Genomic DNA, 21,381 nt, shown 5'->3' with positions numbered 1-21,381 from the left:
ATGGAAAACCAAAGCAACAGTGCTGCTCTATTTATATAAGTTTCTGGAGTCACCTGGGGTCTGGGGGTGGGAAGCAGAGTGGACAGTTCAAAGGTCGAGGGCAAGCCACGTGCCATGAGTGTGTAACGGGGACAGTTTCCGTAGTATGGAGACAGGTGGCTGTACCACATGGTGCATGTGCTCCATGCTGCTGGGTTAGACCCCCAAACAGCTCCACAGGGAAGACTTCTGTGGACTCTATTTCAATTTAAAGCTATCTATTGGGCATTTCAGATCTCCTGGTGGATGAAAACGCTTGCTCTGGAAGCCTGCTGCCTTGAGTTTTATCCCCACGTCCAGGTGTGGAAGAAGAGAACCAACTACAGCAAGTAGTCCTCTGACATTTCACACGGGAGTCATGGATAAATGCATACACACAATATAAATGTAATAAAATTGAAAATAAATAGAATTTAAAAAAAAACAGGCATGACCATGTGAACCTGTAACCCCCATTGTGGAGCAGAGACAAGTACAGGGCTAGAAACTGGCAGATTCCAGGAGCCCCAAAATGACAAACTCAACTTCAATGAGAGACCCCACCCCAAGGAAAGAAAGTAAAGAGAAGGGACAACCGAAGTCCTCCATTGACCTCCACATACATTCGCCAGCGCCCAGGCACACACACAGACACACAACACACAACTACACGAGGGTAGGCCAGGAGGAGCAGGTGTGTTCCCTTTGGAAGACTCTGAGGCAGGGGTGGAAGCGAGAAGTAAGCATCTTCCCAAACTGAAACACAGCAGCTCCGTGTGTCAAGTCCCAGGCAGATGCTCAAAGGTAGTATGCTAGCTAGGCTTTGTGGCTCAAGTCTGTAATGCCAGCACTCAGGAGGCTGAGACAGGTGAGTCACTCTGACAGCAAGGCCATTCTGAGTCTGGGTTACACAGTGAGACCCTGTATGAAACAAACAAAAAAAAAAAAAAAAAAACAAAAACAAAAAACAAAAACCAGCCAGGCGAGGTGATACAAGCCTTTAATCCCAGCACTCAGGAGACAGAAGCATGTGAATTTCTGTACGTTTGAGGCCAGCCTGGTCTACAAAGTGAGTCCAGGACAGCCAGGCTACACAGAGACACCCTGTCTTGAAAAACCAAAGACAGACAGACAGATACACACACACACACACACACACACACACACACACACACACACAGAGGCATACAAAAGGGTTCAGTGTGCATCTCAGTTGTTAGGGCGCTTGCCTAGGGTTTACAGGCCCTAGGTTCCATCCCAGAACTACATCACAGGGTAGGGGAGAGGGATGCATGTCTGTGATCTTCACACTCAGGAGGGAGAAGCAGAAGGATCGAGATTTCCAAGGCCGTCCTCCGCTACCTATGAACAAGGCAGTGGTTCTCAACCTTCCCAATGCTGTGACCCTTTAATACGATTTTTAAAGTAATAAAAATAAACCTTTAAAGGGGGCCTGGAGAAATGTCCCAGAGGCGTCACAGAACACTGACTGCTCTTGCAAAGGACCTGGGTTTAATTCTCAGCACCCACATGGTGCTCCCCAACCATCCACAACTCCAGTTTCAGTGGACCCACCTCCTTAGGTGCCCTGAATACATGTGATCCATAGGCAAAACATCTATATGCTCTGTAGAGTGAGTCCAGGACAGCCTAGGCGACACAGAGAAACCCTGCCCCAAAGGAAAAAAAAAAAAAAGGAGGTGGAAAATGAAGAGGAGGAAGAAGAGGAGGGAAGGAGTCGGAAGAGGAAGAGGAGGAGAAAGAAGAGGAGGAGGTTAGGTAGCATTTCACCTGGGCCGCTCCCAAGGGCACACACCCTAAGAAGTATCCATAACTCTTTTATTTGTTTAACAATTTAACAGTAGCTGATGAGAAGGTCGCTCTGGTGAGGCCAGGGAAGCCAGCCAGTGATTGATCCCATCCACTGAAATCTTTTCCAAAGTGCCTCCGCCCGCCACGCCCTCACTAAGTGCTCCTGTGTTTCTCTTCGGAACACTGGGTGTCGGATCCCTTCAGAGGCCCAGTGACGTGTGTGACTCAGTTCTAGGCGTTGGAACTAAAGTGGTGAACATGACAGACGTGGCCCTGGCTCTCTAGGGAGGAGACCACTTACTTGTACCTGATGCAACCGGGTACAAGGTATCTAGCGAGAGAACAGAGGGGAGTGGCATTTAGGAACGTTCTTTTAGTAAATTTACATGTATTTCTATACCAGTAGGTCATGGCATCGTGCTGAGGTCGGAGGAAATTTTTCAGGAATTGGTCCTCTCCTTGCACCATATTCGGTCAAGGGATCAATCTTTGGCTCTCAAACTTTTGGCAGGTATCTGTACCTGTTGATCCATCACTCCAATGTGGTACTTTCCAATCCCCGGGATCTGTGTTGGGGAGGCTTCCTTCCTTCTTTCCTTCTCCCATCTTCACTTTTTTCTGTCTTTGTTTAACTTTTACTTTTTTTCTTTTTTCTTTCTTTTTTCTTTTTCTTTTCTTTTTTTTTTTTTCTTTTTTTCAGAGCTGGGGACCGAACCCAGGGCCTTGTGCTTGCTAGGCAAGCACTCTACCACTGAGCTAAATCCCCAACCCCTGTTTAACTTTTAAATTACATCTATCTGTTTAGGTATTTATCAAGGAGGCAAGTACACCACCGTGTGTTTGTGGAGACAGAGGACAACCTTCAGGAACTGTTTGTTTTTACCCTTGAGGGTCCTGGGTATTGAACTGAGGTCGACAGGCTTGGTGGCAGGAGCCTTTGCCCACTGAGCCATCTTCCCAGATCCGTTTCCTATTTGTTCATTTGTGTGTTTGTTTTATGGAACCCAGACTGGCATTTAACTACGGATGCTCCAGCCTCAGCTTCTAAATGCAGGGATTACAAACATTTATCACCATTAACAGCTCTTTTCTTTCTTTCCAGCTTGCCTGCCTGCCTGCCTGCCTGCCTGCTTGCCTGCGTGCGCCCACGCGCGCTCCCTCGCTTGCTGGTTCGCTTGCTGGTTTGCTTGCTTGTTCGCTTGCTTGCTTGCAGTTTTTGTGTGTGCTTATGTAATGCACGTCAGGCTTCATTCTCAATTGTTCTTGGTCTTGCTCCCATGGGCACGACTGTCTCTCATTAAACCTAGAGCTCTCCGGTTCGATTAGCGAGCTGGCCAGCAAGTTTCATGAATCCTCCTGTCCCTGCTTCCCCAGAAGGGAAGACTCACATTTTTGTGTGCCCAGAGTTTTATGTGGGTGCTGAGAACCGAACTCAGCTCTGCATGCTCACCAGCTAAACCATCTCTCCAGCCTCACCGTCACCGTCTTTCTTTTTTCTTTTTTTTTTTTTTTTTTTTTTTGGAGCTGGGGACCGAACCCAGGGCCTTGCGCTTCCTAGGCAAGCGCTCTACCACTGAGCTAAATCCCCAACCCCCCTCACTAGGAGGTCCTACTTACAACATTGTCTTTCTCACCAAAGATCCTTTCCCCCAGTTCAGTGTAGAGTCTCTCTGTCATGCAAGTTATAGATGTTGGGGGTTCTTTGCTGTGTTCTCTCCCCTTCTTCCTGTGCTCACTGCTGGGGACCCCATACCACTCCCAAGCCTTCAGCAATCTCATATCAGAACTGTTTTCTGTTTCAGTTCCCAACAATGTTTCCCTGTCATATGTTCAGGAGAATCCCAAATACTCAGATTTACCTCATCCCCTTCCTGCATTAAAACTAAACATGCTTTTATTAAGCACAAATAAATAAATTCTCCAGGCTGGGGAGATGGCTTTGCGTAGAAAGACGTCTCAGCAGTTAAAAACACTTGCTGCGCTTACAGAGGACCTCAGTTCAGTTCCCAGCACCCACAACAGCCAGCACACAACCACATATAACTCCAGCTCCAGGAATTTCCCAAGCCTTGGGCTTCTACTAAAGGTACCTGCAATTGTGTGTGTGTGTGTGTGTGTGCGTGCGTGCGCGTGCATGCAGGCATATGTGCACTTATGTCTTTAAAAATGAATTTTTAAAAACACTAGAAAAGCCTAATGTATAGCAAGACCATTTCCATATTAAATGCCACGACAATGGAATGTTTTCATATAGTTTTAAACAAAAGAAAAGGGAGGGGGATTTTTAGATTACACAGTCCCTCCCCGACAATCAATTCTTTTTTTTAATCTCTTTTTCTGAGTGGGTCAATTCAACAAATGCATTCAGTGACGAGTCTTGTTCTGCTGCAGCTGCACCTATGGCCAACAGGATTGTCTTAAAGCCCAAGTTTCACAATCATTGCCTCAAAGCAATGCCATGTGCTGGCGGATGCTTTTGCAACGCAGAATCCTTCTTCTTCAGGTCCACCTTCCCACCTTACGTTTGCCCACCCCAGTGGCAGTCTCCTACTGGTTTGCCCTTGCTCCCCCAGTATTCCACGGTACAGAAACTAAAAGCATCTTCTGGAAATAAAGGCAGGAGCCAGCAAGACGGCTCAGTGGGTAAATGTGCTCTCTGCTAAACCTGGCAACCTGATTTCAATCCCCGGGACACTTATGGTGAAAGGAGACAATCAACTCCTACAAGTTCTCCTGTGACCTCTACACACATTCCATCACACACACACACACACACACACACACACACACACACACACACACACACCAGAAAAAAGTTTTTTTTAAAACGTTTAAAATTTAAATCAGATCATAAAACTTCCCTGCTCGAGATCCTCCCATGAGTGACATCTAGATACCTTGCCTGGACCACGACACCCCGTATGACCTGGCCTCTGTCTCTCCCAGTAACACAGTCTCCCACCCTGTCCTCCTCATTCATGGTATTCGACATGGCCTACTCCAGCCACGGGCCAAGCTGGTTCTCACTCTAAGCGTTTGCATAGGCTGTTCCCTTCACGCACATGCCTTTCCCCTGCTCTGCCCACACCAACTCCTCATTGCCAAGCCCAGCCCCCGTGAACAGCTTATTTCCTTTCGCCCCAGTCAGCCTCCGCCCCTCTGTTGCTCTCAGAAGAATGAGCGAGTACCAGCCCTAGGCTGTAGCTTTCAAAGGCATTCATTTCTTCTGGCCAGGAACCTTTGGAGGAAACCACATGACATCTCAAGACAGTCACAGCAAAAGCCATACCAAGCTGAGGTCTTGGCATTAAAGAGGGGATTGCCATGCAAAGGAATTTTGGCTGGAGGACTCCTGGCTTTGATTCTGTGGGCTGGGTACACAGGGGACAGTACACAAGGATAGGAAGGGTTCTGTGCCCACCTCACCTCATCCCATGCCATGCTGGGCTCCAGCTTACCTGAGGCAAACTCTCAGTTCTGCCTCTGAGAGGAGAAGGTGCTACCGTCTCTTACTGAGACCCTCTTGGGTGAGGTGGTTCCTCATATGAAAAAAATGGGAATAATTTGAAAAGGTCTGTTGGGTGTCCAAGAAAGGTCTCGATATACAACAAACTGGGGGGGCCTGGTTCAGCAGCTAACTGTGTTTGCTTCCAAGCCTGGAAACCTGAGTTCGGCCTCCCAACTCCTCATGGTAAAAGGAGGGAAGCAATTCCTGCTGGTTGTTCCTTGGACCTCTCATGTGCTCCCCGGCTGTGTGTCACTGCACCAATATAAATAGATGTGGGGTTTGTTTTGTTGTGTTTTTAGATAGGGTAACCCTGGTAGTTTAAGTCTGCTTGGCCCATGGGAAGTGGTGCTATTAGGAGGTGTGGCCATGTTGGAATAGGTGTGGCCCTGTTGGGGGAAGTGGTCACTGCAGGGGTGAGCTTCGAGGTTCTATGCTAAAGCTCCACACAATACAGAAGAGTCCTGCAGTCCTCCTAGCTGCCCGCAGAAGATTCTCCTGGCTGCCTCTAGATCAAGATGTGGAAGTCTCTGCTCCTCTAGCACCAAGTCTGCCTGTAGGCCACCACGATTTCCACTGTGGTGATAATGGACTGAATCTCTGAAACTGTAAGCCAGCCCCCAGTTAAATGTTTGGTTTTATAAGAGTTGCCTTGGTCATGGTGTCTCTTCACCCTAACTAAGACAATCACACTATATATAGCACCTGCTGGCCTGGATCTTACTATGTCGACCAGGCCGTACTTCAACTTACAGACCCTCACCTGCCTCTGCTTCCCAAGTGCCAGGATTTTATTTATGTGAGCACACTGTAGTTCTCTTCAGACACAGTAGAAGAGGGCATCCGATCCCATTACAGATGGTTGTGAGCCACCATGTGGTTGCTGGGAATTGAACTCAGGACCTCTGGAAGAGCAGTCAGTGCTCTTAACCGCTGAGTCATCTCTCCAGCCCTTCACATGAATCTTTAATCCCTGCACTTGAGAGACAGCTTCCTATGAGTTTGAGGCCAACCAGGATTACACATTGAGTTCCAGGCCAACTAGAGCTAAATAGTGAGATCTCGTCTTTTAAAAGAATCATTTTGAGGCACAGCTACCACAGGACACCACTTGGTTGTTTCTCATAAAGTTAAACCTTCTATTATCACATGACCAAATAATTCCATCTTTAGGTGTACACCCAAAAAAAAAAAAACTGGAAAACAAGTACTCAAAGAATTTTTATAGCAGTGTGATTCACAACTGTCAAAAAGGAGAAAACTCCAAGTGCTCGCCAAAGATGAGAAGATGGGTAAAATATGACATATTAACACAGCAGAGTGCTAGTCAGATAGGAAAAAGAATGCGGCTGTTATAACACCAGTACCTGAATGGACCTGGAAATGTGACTCTACATGAAAGAGGGCAGACAGGAAGGCCACACACATCATCTATGACCTTAGCGATGAGAAATGTCCAGGATACAGAAATCCACAGAGATGGAAAGCACATTAGTGAGTGTCGGGGGCAGGGGAGGGAGAGTGGTGAATGACTGCTGATGAGTACATGGTCTCCTTTTGGAGCCCTGAAGAGACGGTGGGTGCCCACCATTTTTGAAGGTACTTGAATAAAATGTCTATGACCTGTGCACTGTAACAGTTGTTTAAGTGGAGGAATGCAGCTAAGTGGTAGCATGTGAGCACGGCATGTGCAAGAACATGACTGTGTGTGCAAGGGCATGACAGTGTGGATCAGAAGTTCACGATCATCCTCAGCTACATAGTTTGAAGCCAGCCTGGGCTACAAGAGACATTCTTTTATCAAAATAGAAGGTGGAACAAATTCACAGCCAGCACCCTAGGAAGGCTGTGGAAATGGCAGGAAATGGTTCTTCGATGAACCAGACACTAGTATCACCCCAGTGTGCCCTGGGAATGCCATGGCACTCCACCCCTTCTGCTTGGAATTGCCTTATCTGGCATCAGTGGTACCAACAACCAGCCTTGCAGCCCAGCCCAGCCCACACCCAGGGAGCCTGGTTTGACAGGTCAGGTTGGCAAGCTGCCAGTCAGGGACTTGTTATACAAGGTGTGTGGCTCACAAGAAAGGACTCAGGACATGGATCCTGGCCAGTGCTTGGTACTGCATACATGCTTTTCCCTGAGTGTCAAGCATTGGCCAGGGCTTGACCCAGGAACACTCCAAAGTTGATACATCACCCCACAGAACAACCGCTCTCTCCCAGCCAATAGTCAAGGCAATCTGTTTCCTGTCCCGGCCTACCCATTACTCTCGAAGTAAAATATCTACCTGCCCCTAGGGAGTCCTCCCATCCAAGGGCCAGACTCCAGGTCTGGATTGAAAACAGCCGTTTAGGTCTGTTGCGCCACACCGAGCACCCCAAATTTCTGGAAATCTGAGAAAAAAAAGCTCAGGATCAATTATAAGGAGTGAGGATAGAGACAAGTTGTAAACTCAAGTAGGGAAGAACCCCATAAAAGCTTGAAACAAGGGGTTTTAAGGTAGTAGCAGCCTGCAATGTAATGACCCCTGCATACCATTGCAAACATGGCCACACTTGGACCTAAGCCACAGAAGGGATTCGATAGAGCTCCCTCCCTAGTAGCTGTGCCACTCGAGGCAAGTGTCCACACCTCTCTGAGCCCCAGTTGCTTCAGACAGGAACTGTTTCTCCACCTCACAGAGCTATGACGACATATAGAATATTTATGAGCCATCAAGATGGCTCAGTGGGTAAACGTACCTGCTGCCAGGCCTGACAACCTGGGTTCAGTCCCTGACACCCACATGCTTGAAAGAGAGAACAGACTGGTGAAAGCTATTCTCTAACTTTCACACTTGTGCCAACACACACACACACACACACACACACACACACACACACGGGGGGGGAGGGGAGAGAGGCACACAAACAAACAAAAAGTAAAGTAAACAAAGAACATATTGAATATTGAAAGCGCTCTCTCGCTCACTCTCAGGTCGAGTATCACTTATTACTGTCAACGTGTTCATCCTTGCTACCTAGACATCTGGGATTTACAGAACAAAGCCCAAGGCTAGTCAAATAGGAGAGATAAGTTCTCATTCTCTGACTGTCTCCCAGGTCATCCCAGCCCCTCTGTGGCAACCAACTCTGGTCACCGTCAAGACATGAGCCCATAGCTAATGTTACCTTTTGGAAACCCAAGCTGGGCTCTAAAGAGAGCCATCAGAAAGAGGCCCAGGATTTTGAGGTCAGCCAGGGTTTTCTTGTTCCAATCCCAGCTTGCCCACTGAATGCCAACAGGAGTGGGCTCCCTTTCTCTTCTCTCACCGTTCCCCCATCTCTCCCCCCAATCCAATTACACCAATGTCTGGGCAGGGATCTCAGGGGAGTTCCATCTGCAAGACATTTAGATGTTGCAAGCTCTTGCTAGAGTCAGCTTAAAGACAGAGAAATTGAGAGGGGAGGGAACACATGGGAAAGAGGGCTTAACTGTGGGGTAAGGGGTGCACACTGAACTGTGGAGGTATATTGACCAATAAAGGGACTCTAAGTCAGAACCTCCTCTTGCTCATGCAGAGGCCAAAGGCAGCCTCTTCCTCCTTATCTCTCACTTCAAGCCAGAGACCCCCCAGGTAGTAGCAAGGACCAAGCTGGCCAGCACATCAGTGGTTCTAAACGGGTCTGGCCAAGCACCTGAAACACCAGACAGCACTTATGGGGCAAATACCACCTTTGACTAACTTCCAGGGCTCGTGGCCAAGGATAGAGGGACTGGACCACTATTTTATTTGCAAAGAACGGAACTTGGAAATGCTGGCACTTCTGTGGATGGACACAGCATTCTTGATGGAGGCTGGACCACAACCAAAAGACCCATCGGCAAGATGGACAGCTTCAAGTATGCCGGTGGGGCGGGGGGTGGGGGGAGAAAGGAAGGAAGGAAAAAAAAAAAAAAACTTGTCCCAAAGAACTACACTCCCAGCTCAGGCTTTCCTTTCAAGACAATTTGTCAGCAATTCAGGCAGAACAGGAATCTCTGGTCCAAGAAGCACCCCCCCTCCCATCGGCACTCAAAAAGAAGTAACTCCCAGGACACCGGGGCGCGCTCAGAAAATAAAAATGAGCATAACCTCAGCAACATTTGGGGATACACCGACATCTCACTCCACCGACTGTCCTGGTCACTCAACCTCATCGCTAGTCGTGGGGTCCTGAAATTGGCTGCACCCACGGATAATCGCCTTGCCCCGCCCTGCTCAGGCCACAGTCGCTGGAGCCACGCACTCACCCGCGTCTCAGCCTGCGGCTCTCGATCCAGATCCGTGGCTTTGACAGGGCGCTCTGACAGCCCCAACCCTTTAAACCTGCCCGGCTGAGCCTCAGCCCCTTTACAAGCTTCAGGCTGAGCCCTAAGCCCCGCCTCACAACTCCGGGGCCACGCCCACACTGGCAACGCCCCTGCTTGCAAGCCTGGCCCCTAAGATCCAGACCTGAGAACAGGAGACTGGGACAGAGAAAGGGAAGGCTTAACAGACAGATGGAGATGTGAAAACGCAGACAGCTAAAAGCCAGAACCTTCAGACCCCGCTGTCTTGACTCCTATTAGAGCCTCATTTCCATTCTGGGTCGCCCATCTCCTATGCTCAGGAGTTTCTACACCATCACTTCCGAGACTCTCACTGTTCCACAGGAGTATTCTTTGGGGGCTCTCAAGAGTTCTCAGACTCCATCAGCCCTGGGATGGAGAGCTACCTGTTTTTCCTGGAGCCTGCTCTACCTGCCCTCCTGGGTCGGATTCTGCACCTGTTCCTCCAGTCCACACAATCTCCCGCAATCCACGGTCCCAGCACTTGGAAGCAGGAAAATCACAAATTCCAGCCCAGTCTGGACTACTTAAAGAAACCCTGGGGTGGGGGAGGGAGGGAGAGAGACAGAGACAGAGACAGAGAGAGAGAGAGAGAGAGAGAGAGAGAGAAGATAGATAATAGACAGGTAGATAGATAGGTGATAGATAATAGATAGATGGTAGATAGATAGATAGATAGTTGATTGATAGATAGATAGATAGATAGATAGATAGATGATAGATAATAGATAGTAGATAGGTAGGTAGATAGTTGATAGATAATAGATAGATAGATAGATGATAGATAGATAGATAGATAGATAGATGATAGATAATAGATAGATAATAGATAGGTAGGTAGATAGTTGATAGATAATAGATAGATAGATAGATAGATAGATAGATAGATAGATAGATAGATAGATAGAGGAGAGAGGGAGTGCTGAAGAAAGGGGGTGCTGGAGAAGTGGGTCACATTTAAAACACTTGTTCACAGCTGCTTGCGTGTAATTCCAGCTCCAGAAGATTGAGGGGGGCCAGAGGCTCTGCACTCATGATCACACACCTTCACACAGATGGACACACACTCACACACATAATCAAAAATGATAAGAACAGATCTTTAAATAAGAAGCACAAAACTGTTCAAAGGAAAAAGGGGGCCAGCCAGATGATTTATCCAGGCAAAGGCAATGACCACCAAGCGTGACTTCTTGAGCCCATCCCAGGACTCATGATGGAAGGGGAGAACCAACTCCCACAAGCTGTCCTCTGACCTCTACAGACTCACACAGACCACAGTGACCTCCACACTACATTAATAAACACGGAAATGGATAGATGGCTCGGAGGTTAGAGCACTTGGTTCTCTTGCAGAGGGCTCAGGTTAAGGTCCCAGCACCCACATGACAGCTCACAGCCACCTGCAAAGACAGTTCCAAGAGATCCAACACTGTCTTCTGACCTGGACGCATCAGGCATGAACGTGATGCCCATACTCACATGCAGGCAAAACACTCACCTACACAAAACAAAATAAATAATAAACCTTAAATTATATATATATATACACTGAATGAATGAATGCAAAAATGAAAGATGAGGGGAGGGTCTCCATAAGCATTGGACTATCCAGGTCCCACCTCAACCCAGCCCACCCACTCACAGGCACTCGACCTTGCAGCAGGATATTGTCCTTGGTCAGTCCATCTGCTTCAGAACTGTCCAGTCAGACCCACCAGTGAACGTTTGACAGACCACATGGCTGGGCTCGGCAGGTTGGTGGGTGGCGGGCAACTGACTTGGGTAGGTGGGCAGAGAGAGGGGAAAACCAATTTAAGAAGGCCCACTTGGCCTCCACTTCAAAGATTTCTTTCTGTCTCCAGTAACTCTTTCTCAATAGGCCCCCTGCCCTGGAAGTGTGGGAATTTGAGGTGAAGAACAGGAGATAGAAATTGCTGAAGCTTTCCTGCATGGAAGCCACAGAAGGGAGGGCAGACCAGGTGGCCTGAAGCATGTGACATTCGAGCTGGGCCTGTGGGGAGAGGTTGAATTACAACAGGTTTGCCAGAGGGGGTGGGGCTCAGACACAGAGAAACCAGAAGGTATTACCTGGTAAGTAACTTTTCCTGGCCAGGGCGTGAGAGATGAGAAGGCTAGAAGTGTCCTGGAGTTGACGGGGAGGGCTGTGAGGGTCAGTTGCAGAAGGTAGGGGTTGATCTGGTTGGCAATGGGGAGTCTCGGACGGTGTCTGAGCGGAGGAAAGAACCCTCATACTGTTCGCCAGCTTTAAAGCACAGTAGAACTTGCTTATCGTTTTAGCTGTGTGGATTGAGTTTTGCTGATGATGTTAACAAAGAAGACCTTATTGGAAACACTAGAAGGTTCGCAAATTCCCAAAGACAGAGAGCTTGAGAAGGATCTTTCTAGAGGCTGAAGGTGGAAGCTGGCTAGTGGAGGCCTGGCAGGGTAGGAGGGGTTTGCTGAGGCTAGGCCCACTACACTTGGTCATATCAGTCACAGACTGCATGAGGGACTGGAAGAGACAGAGAGGTGAACACCAGGAAAGAGGGAAAAGCAGAGTCTGGGGTGAAGAGGCACTGACAGACACTAGGTGTCCTGGCTGTGTGATTTGGGGAAACTCACACAACTGCTCTGAGCCACCCCTCCTTCTATAGAAGAAACGGGCGGTGAGATGAGATGTTGAAGGGTGTTTAGCCCTATATCTGGCTTAGCAAATATTGGCTCGTTGTGTTTGGGGATTGATTTGTTAGGTAAACAGTTGCAGGAAAAGACATAGGCAGTATGGGTCATGACATCAGGGTCAAATTGACTTGCCACTAGGCTTGTCATCAGTGGAGACCAGAGATGCTGTTCAACATCTTGACACACACAGCACACCCCAGCAAAAGAGGATTAATGGATCACAAGTGTCAGCTGTGCTGAGGGAAACTGTGCGCGCCACCTTCAGTCCACGAGGGCCGTGGGAAGTTCATGTAGGCAGCAGGACGCATGTGAGAATGTGATTCACCTACACTGGAAAGAAAGTCAACATGGTGGTGGGTGGCTAGATCACTTATTGAAGGAGGATAGAGCTGTGGATGAAGACAAGTGTGGGCGACAGCACGTTCACAGTGAGGACAGGCAGAGGCCGTCCTCCAGATGACTGGAAGTGGAGATTAAGGAAGGGTAGTGACCAGCAACATCACATGAGTGGCCCATCATGGGACCCTGGGAAAGTGTAGAGCTACGTGGTTACCAGGTCACTAAAGGACTCTCCTTCCCTCGAAAACCTGCTGTGCCTCCCCATTGCTTGAACCCAATGGGAAAGTCACAAGACCCACACGGACAATTCACAATGGTCACCTCTTGGTTCATCGCATGGGGGTAGGCAAAAAAGAGGAGACAGCATGGACACAGAGACCAAAAACCTGGATGAGACAGCCATGACTAGACCAGGAAGATACTTCAGGACAGCTGCCTGGGCCACAGCAGGGTCTTTCTGTCAGTGCTCCAGAAAACAACGTTCCCCCAACACACGCTTAGGTAGGGAGCCCCTACTAAATAATAAAAAGATAAGAAAGTGGGAGGGGGATTGTCGGGAAGAAGGAGGTGAGGATGGGACAGAGGGAAGAATTTGTTCAAAACGTAGTATTACACATCTATGAAACTCAAAGAATTGCTTTAAAAATAATTTTTGGGGGTTGGGGATTTAGCTCAGTGGTAGAGCGCTTGCCTAGGAAGCGCAAGGCCCTGGGTTCGGTCCCCAGCTCTGAAAAAAAGAACCAAAAAAAAATTAATTTTTGACACAAGGTTTTACTAGAACTGGACGCAGGCTGACCTCAAACTCCCAGAGACCTATCTGCCTCTGCCTTCCATGAAACTAAAGGCGAGTGCTACAATACATAGCATCCATCATTAATTTTTTAAAGAGGTCTTTCTGGGATCTTTCCAGGGTCTAGAGAGATGACTCAGCAGTTAAGAGTACTTGCTGCATTAAAGGAGGACCCAGGTTCCATTCACTGCCCCCATGCTAAGCAACCCAAGACCAACCACCTGTAACTCCAGCTCCCTCTTCTGGCCTCCATGGGCACTGCACTCATGTGCGCGCACACACTCCACCACAAATAAACCTAAAGTTTTTTTTTTTTTTAATCTTAAAACAAAGTAAGAGGTAGAGGAAAGCGGATCTCTGTAAGCTCAAGGCGAGTCTGGTCTAGATAGTGAATTCTAGACCAGTCAGGCTATATAAAAAGACTGTCAAAAAAAAAGTATTTTTTAGATCAGGAAGATGGCTCAATGAGTAAAGGTAGCTGCAAATTTGATATCTAGACTCACATTTCGATGTTCAGTTTTATGTCAGCTTGACAGAGGAGTCGTTAGAGAGGAGGAAGCCTCCACTGAGAAAGTCCATCTATGAGGTCAAGCTATAGGCAAGCCTATACGTTGTTTTCTAAAACAGCGATCCACGGAGGATGGCCCAGTTCATCGTGAGCTGTACCACCCCTGGCCTGGTGGTCCCATGTTCTGAAGAAAGAAGAAACTGCAGACTGGACAAGTCGGTAAGCTGCACCCTGCCATGACCTCTGCATCGGCTCCTGCCTCCAGGTTCCTGACTTGCTTGAGTTCCTGTCCTGACTTCTTTCAATGGTGAACAGCAATATCAAAATGTGAGGCAAATAAGCCCTTTCCCTCCCAACGTGCTTTTGGCCATACCGTTTCATCACAGCAGCAACCCTAACTAGGACACACATGATGAAAGGACAAGAACCAATCCCTGCACGCTGTCCTCTGACCTCCAGGCTGCAGAGGAGACAACTCTTCCAATAAGTTAACAAGTGTAACCTCTTTTCACATTTTTTTCTCTTACTGGAATTTTTTATTTACATTTTGAATGTTATTCCCCTTTCCAGTTTCCCCTCTAGAAAGCCTATATCCCATCCCCCCTCCCCCTATTTCTATGAGGGTGCTCCCTCACCCACCCACCCACTCCCTTCCACCTTCCCATCCTGGCATTCCCTTACACTGGGGCATCAAGCCTTCACAGGACAAAGGCCCTATTCTCCCATTGATGCCCAACAAGGCCATCCTCTGCTACATATGCAGCTGGAGCCATAGGTCCATCCCTGTGTGCTCTTGGGATGGTGGTTTAGTCCCTGGGAACTCTAGAGTATCTGGTTGGTTGATATTGTTGTTCTTCTGATGAAGTTGTCAGCCCCTTCAGCTCCTTCAGTCCTTTCTCTAACTCCTCCAATGGGGACCCCATTCTCAGTTCAATGGTTGGCTGTGAGCATCCACCTCTGTATTTGTCGGACTCTGACAGAGCCTCTCAGGAGACAGTTATATCAGACTCCTGTCAGCATGCACTTCTTGGCATCCACAGTAGTGTCTGGGTTTGGGTATACAGGATGGGTCCCCGGGTGGGGCAGTCTCTGGATGGCCTTTCCTTCAGTCTCTGCTCCACACTTTGTCTCCATATTTCCTCCTGTGAGTATTTTGTTGCCCCTTCTAAGATGGTCTAAAGCATCCACACTTTGGTCTTCTTTCTTCTTGAGCTTCATGTGGTCTGTGTATTGTATCTTGGGTATTCCAAGCTTTTGGGCTAATATCCACTTATCAATGAGTGCATACCATGTGTGTTTTTCTGTGACTGGGTTACCTCACTCAGGATGATATTTTCTAGTTCCATTCATTTGCCTATGAATTTCATGAAGTCATTGTTTTTTTTTTTCTTTTTTTCGGAGCTGGGGACCGAACCCAGGGCCTTGCGCTCCCTAGGCAAGCGCTCTACCGTTGAGCTAAATCCCCAACCCCGAAGTCATTGTTTTTGATAGCTGAGTAGTATTCCATTGTGTAGATGTATCACATTTTCTGTATCCATTCCTCTGTTGAAGGGCATCTGGGTTCTTTCCAGCTTCTGGCTATTATAAATAAGGCTGCTATGAACATAGTGGAGCATGTGTCCTTGTTATATGTTGGAGCATCTCGGGTATATGCCCAGGAGTGGTAATAAGTGTAACTTTAAAAATGAAATAAAAAGATATTTCCCAGGGCTCCCAGAGCTGACATCAGATGAGGGCGAGAGCAAGGGTTTGCTCTCCGCTGACACTGTGGGTGGGAACGTAAGGGTGGAGCCTCAGGGGCTCCAGGGGTTCAGCACAGAATTACCACATCGTTCAGAGTCTGCTCCTAAGTAGATACCCCAAAGAATTGAAAATGCACACACATATCCACTTTTATACTTATTATAGGAAGCACTATTAGTGATGGCTGAAAAGAGGAAAGTAATTAATCTGCCCATCAAAGGAAAGGGGAAAGCAGGACATCTATGTGGTGGAATAGCAGTCAGTCATAAAAATCAATGACGTGTCTTTCTTTCTGTTTGGGGGACAGTGCCACATGTAGCCCAGGCTGGCCTCAAACTTACTATGTCTCTGAGGATAGTCTTGAACTCTGCCTCCACCCCCAAATGCTGGAGTTACAGGCCTGTGCTATATCTGACTTTAACCCCTTTCTTTCTCTTATCTTTTCCCCCTATTCTTACGTTTGTTTATTCGTTTCTGTGTGTATAGATCCACGTTATGTGGCGTAGGGTGCAAGGGTATGTGGAAGTCAGAGAGCAACCTCTGGGATTTGGTTGCCTCCCTCCTGCTGCATGCGTCCCAAGGACCAAACTCCAGTTACCAGATTTGTCGCCAAGTGCCTTTACCTGCTAAGCTGCCTGTCCAGCCTTTTTTTTTTTTTTTTAATGTTTAGGAATGTTATACCTACATGTCTATATACTGGGGCCCAAGGACTTCAGAAAAGGGTATCAGATATGCCCTGGAACTGGAGCTACAACCACCTGTGGGTGCTGGAGACTGGACCAGGTCTACAAATGCCATTAATCACTGAACCAAGTTTTCAGCCCTCACCATTTTTCTTTCTTTCAATTTTAAGACAGGGTCTCACTTTAGAGCCCATTTTGACCCTGAACTGATCTTTTTGCCTAAGCCTCCTCAGTTCAGGCATAAGGGGTACGCAATAACATGCCTGGTTCACCTTTTGAGATTTTTGTCTATTTTGTTTTTGTCTATTTTGTTTATACATGAATGTCTGTCTGTTTGTGTGTCTGTGTACCACATACAGACGGTGGCTGAGGAGGTCAGAAGAAGGCATCAGATTCCCTGAGCCTGGAGTTACAAATGGTTGTGAGCGACCATGTGGGTGCTGGGAACTGAGCCCCAGTCTTCTGCAAGAGCAGCCAGTGCTCCTAACTGCTGAGCTAACTCTCCAGTCCTTTGTTCATTACTGTTTTAAAAGATTATGAACTAGTGGGGCAGCTCTGTGGTCAATCACTTCTGTAGTATGTACAAAGCTCTGGGTTCCGCTATAGGCTCAGACAGAACATTGAAACAGAGGGAAGGTGGCTTAATAGAATCACCCTGGCAGATAGAAACAGCTATGAGTCCTACTACCAGGACTGTTAGCAGTCCTAGGATCTGGTTCAAGCTTCAGCGGTTCCCAGAAGCTGAACCAAACAGGGCTGTGTGAACAAGGCTGTGTGGTCAGAACCACACACCTTCCCTCCAGGGACACAGACCTCGATGTGAGCCTCACAGGGAAAGAAACAGAGTGGATGTAGCCTCTCTCTTCCCTCTTTCTAGTGCCACCAGCAGCTCCCTATTAGTTGAGCCGAGAATAAAGCCACAAGGCAAAACGCCTCCATCCAGTCATCCATATGAACCTGCCCCACACATCACCTGAAAGGGCTCAGACCTGACCAAACGGCTCTTAGTCACATTTGCTTACCAACTCCCTAGGTCTGGCTGTGACAGTCACCCTGTGGGAGTGACTTTCCCTCAACCACACCTGTGTGCAATATAGGCCCATTGGACAGATGCTGGCTCTCTTGTACGCTGAAGAATTTAAAAATCGGCAACCTAAGAGGGTAAATTGTACACACAACCTGCTAGGATGTAAAACCCAACAAGGCAAGGTGATGGGAGAGGCCTCTCTGAGGAGGTGGGATTCAAAGCACAACTCTAAAAGAAGAAAAAGAAAGGTATCTAGATAGATGATACAGTTTTCAAGAGGGCCCCAAGACTGCACTCTGCCTGGAAGAACAGCAAGGAAGTGAGTGGAGCTGGACTGAAGTGAAAGACAGAAAGAGGAGGAGAGCAGGGCAAGAAGATTGTGAAGGTCACCAGGGCCGGCCCTGTGGGTTCTTACAAAGAGGGTTATTTATTTCACGTGTGTATGTCTGTGGATTTCAGGGGACAGCTTACGTGAGTCTGCACTCTCTGTTCACCATGTGGGTTCTGGGGTCATCATCCTTAGTGACAAGCACCTTTACCTGATACTGTGCTGGCTAGTTTTATGTCGACTTGATGCAGGATAGAGTTATCTGAAAGGAGGGGAACTCTACTGAGAAAAATGCCTTCCTAAGATCTTGCTACAGTAGGACATTTTCTTAATTACTGGTTGATAGTCCATGGTGGGCCAAAGTTCAGTGCTGTCCCTGGGCTGGGGGTCCTGGGTTCTATAAGAAAGCACTCTGAGCAAGCCACAAGGAGCAAACCAGTAAGCAGCACCCCTCCATGGCCTCTGCATCAGCTCCTGGCTCCGGAATCCTGCCCTGTTTGGGTTCCTGCCATCCCTGTTTTGTAAGACAAACTGTTATATGGAGCTGTGAGTGAAACGAACTCTTTCCTCTCCCTGTTGCTTTCGGACATGGTGTTTCATCACAGCAATCGTAACCCTAATTAAGACAGGTTGGAACCAGGATGGTAAGGCATTGCTGGGACAGATATGATTATGGTTTTTGGGGGAGGATTATGAAAGGACTTTGGAACTTTTGGCTAGAAAAACCACTGAGTGTTGAGAGTTCAGTGACCCATTATTCTGTCCGGGCTTGGAAAATAAGAATATTGAGCGCACACTGGGTGATAATGGCACACCTCTTTAATCCCAGCACACAGGAGGCAGAGGCAAGCAGATCTCTCAGAGAGTTCAAGGCCAGCCTCCTGTTCAACACACACACACACACACAGAGAGAGAGAGAGACAGAGAGAGAGAGAGAGAGAGAGAGAGAGAGAGCGCACATTCAAGGACAGAAGGACAGCTAGGGCTACACAGAGAAACCCCTATCTCAGAAAACTAAAACCAAAACAAACAAAAAGAATGTTGAGATGTAGAGCACAATAGAGGCGAGGGAGGCCTGGCTAGGGAACCTTCAGAGGGAAGCCCAGATTTTATGAAGCCTTTTGTGTGAAGAATCTGGTGGCTGGTCAGAAAATCAGCTGTGATTAACAAGAGACCGGAACCACTCGAGTAAAACTTTTGCTTTGCTGGGACAACAGATGTTAGTCATCTGGGGATGAAGAATCAGCTGTGACTAAGAAGAGACCAGCATCACTGAGCTGAAACCTGGGGAAGTGTTTCCTCAGAGTCAGCACACAGACTGCGTTCCAGAGGCAGCCAAGACTGTGAGTAGTGCTGGCAGCCGAACCTGGTAGGTTAAGAGTCACCCATGTGGTACTGGTTTTGAAGGCATGAAGGGTTCATGGAGAACAGCTAAGGTTTGGCACTGTGTGGCAGGCAGAGCTGGAGGCCAGGAAAGCCCAGGAGAAGCTCCTGGTGAAAGCACAGGCCAGTTTCGGTAAGGGACCCCAGCCGTCTGGAGATGCCAGTACCCTGAGGTGACCACCAAGAACAGCCGCAGCAGTGAAGTGTAGCCAGCCAGAGCCTAGAAGACGAGCTGTCAGTGCTACAGAGGGCCAAGGAGCTAACGGGAGCCCTTGGGAGGAGCCCAGAGCATGAGCAAACTCCAAATAATTGGACGCTAAGTTGTGTAGACGTTTGGAGTTCGGTTTTGCTTCGTTCAGATTGTGGCTGAGCCCTGGCTTTTCCCGTTTGAAGTAAGAAAACATTTAGCTTAATTTTGATTTTTTACAGGAGCCCACAATTGAGAGATTTCGAACCTTTAAAAGAGATTTTTGAATTTTTAAAGAGGTTGGATATTGTAAAGAAACTGAACTTTTAGTGTGTTTGAATTTGTAAACACTGTGGGACTTTTAAAGTTATGTGTTTTATAGTATGATATTAACCTAGAATCTTGGGGGATAAATGAGAAAAGAAAGGTTTGAGTTGAAAAGTGATGTGTTTGTATGTCAAGTTTACAAGGGGTCAGTGGTGCCTGGCTAGGTTTATGTCAACCTGACACAGAGTTATCTGAAAGGGAGCCCCAGTGGAGAAAATGCCTCCAAACCAGGTCATGGTGTCTCACAGCTTTATTCCCAGCACTCAGAAAGCAGAGACAGGAGGAGCTCTGTGAGTTTGAAGCCAGCCTCGTCTACAGAGTGAATTTCAAACTGATTATAGGCTAACCTACAGAGCATTTTCTTAATTAGTGATTCATGGGGGAGGGACCAGCACATTGTGGGTGGTGCCATCTCTGGGCAGTGGTCCTGGTTCTGAGAAAGCAATATGGGCAAGCCATGAGGAGCAAGCTAAGTAAGCAGCACTCCTCCATGGGCTCTGCATCAGCTCCTGCCTCCAGGATCCTGATTTGTTTGAGTCACTGCCGTCACTGCTTTGGATGATGAGCTGTTATATGGAACTGTGAGTGGAAGAAGCCCTTTCCTCCCATGTTACTTTTGGTCATAGCGTTTCATCGCAGCAATAGTAACCCTAACTAAGAAACCTGCTCAGCCGGCTGACCCGTTGGAACCGAGATCATCTCACTGGAGAAAGTGGGAGCTGTAAACAAGGCTCCCCACAGAGGAAGTGCTAAGCAAAAGTTGTAACAGGCGCCCTCTGGCAGCAACTTTAGGAATAGGTTGAAGGAGGAACGAGAGCTTCCAGTGCCTAGCCCTGGTCTGAGCTGGAAAAGGAGAGTGGAAGTTTGGTTTGGGGGTTTTTTGTTGGTTTTGTTTGTTTGTTTGTCTTTCGAGACCGGGTTTCCCGGTGTAGCCCTGGCTGTTCTGGAACTCACTCTGTAGACCAGAGATCTGTCTGCTTCTGCCTCTCTGGTGCTGGGATTAAAGACATGTGCCACCGCAGCCCGGCTTTTGGTTTTGCTGTTGGAGTTGAAACCCAGGGCCTTGAACATGCCAGGCCACCATTCTGCCACTGAGCCATGTCCCGACTCAGGGATGTCCACAGAGGTGAAACAAAAGGGATTTGCTGACACATTGAACGCAGGGATCAGAAGACAACTGGTAGTGACCAAAAAAAAGTCTTGGTCTGAGGGATATACGAGCTGAAGTATACGAGAAGGGACTAGGAGAGAAATGGTTAAGAAAGAGGAACAGAGAGACAGACCAGTGGGAGGAGAGGGCAGACGCATTTCCAGATGAGCAAATGAAACATTGCACAGCATCAGTAAACACCCAGATGAGTGCCGAGCACGGCGGCCCTTGGTGAGCTGAAGCAGATGAATGAGAGTTCCAGGCCAGCCTGGGCTACACGGTGAGACCTGGAAGGGCCATTAAAAGGGTTCCTGGAGGAAGTGCTACTGGGGGTGGGGTTTGATGGCTAAAGAAGAATCTGTATTGTGCAGAGGGAAGCCTTGGGATGGTGGTCCTTGTCCTCAGAATGTGCAGGAAGAAGCCTGAGGATGATGATGGCTAGAGAGAGGCAGCTCGCCCACCCACCGCCCATCTGAGACTCTCACTGGGATGTGCTGCTGAGCTGGGAGAACTCTTCATCCTTATAAACTCATAGGAGGAAGA

At 48.0% G+C, this 21,381-nt stretch overlaps 1 protein-coding gene across 3 annotated transcripts in view; it reads right to left on the bottom strand.

The window, feature by feature from the left end:
• Cyp4f39 (cytochrome P450, family 4, subfamily f, polypeptide 39) overlaps window positions 1–21,381 on the bottom strand; it is a 72,979-nt gene that overhangs the window by 33,918 nt on the left and 17,680 nt on the right. For 2 of the 3 annotated variants that reach the window (XM_087556175.1, XM_087556176.1), the window contains exon 1: window positions 9,611–9,682. The gene's annotated coding sequence lies outside the window, so the exon portion shown is untranslated. 3 annotated transcript variants of the gene reach the window in all.

This window comes from Rattus norvegicus, chromosome 7 (genome assembly GCF_021556685.1).
Source record: "Rattus norvegicus strain SHRSP/BbbUtx chromosome 7, alternate assembly SHRSP_T2T, whole genome shotgun sequence".
NCBI lineage: Eukaryota > Metazoa > Chordata > Mammalia > Rodentia > Muridae > Rattus > Rattus norvegicus.
The sequence above is the reverse complement of the archived record's forward strand: the minus strand, read 5'-3'. Positions and strand labels throughout refer to the sequence as shown.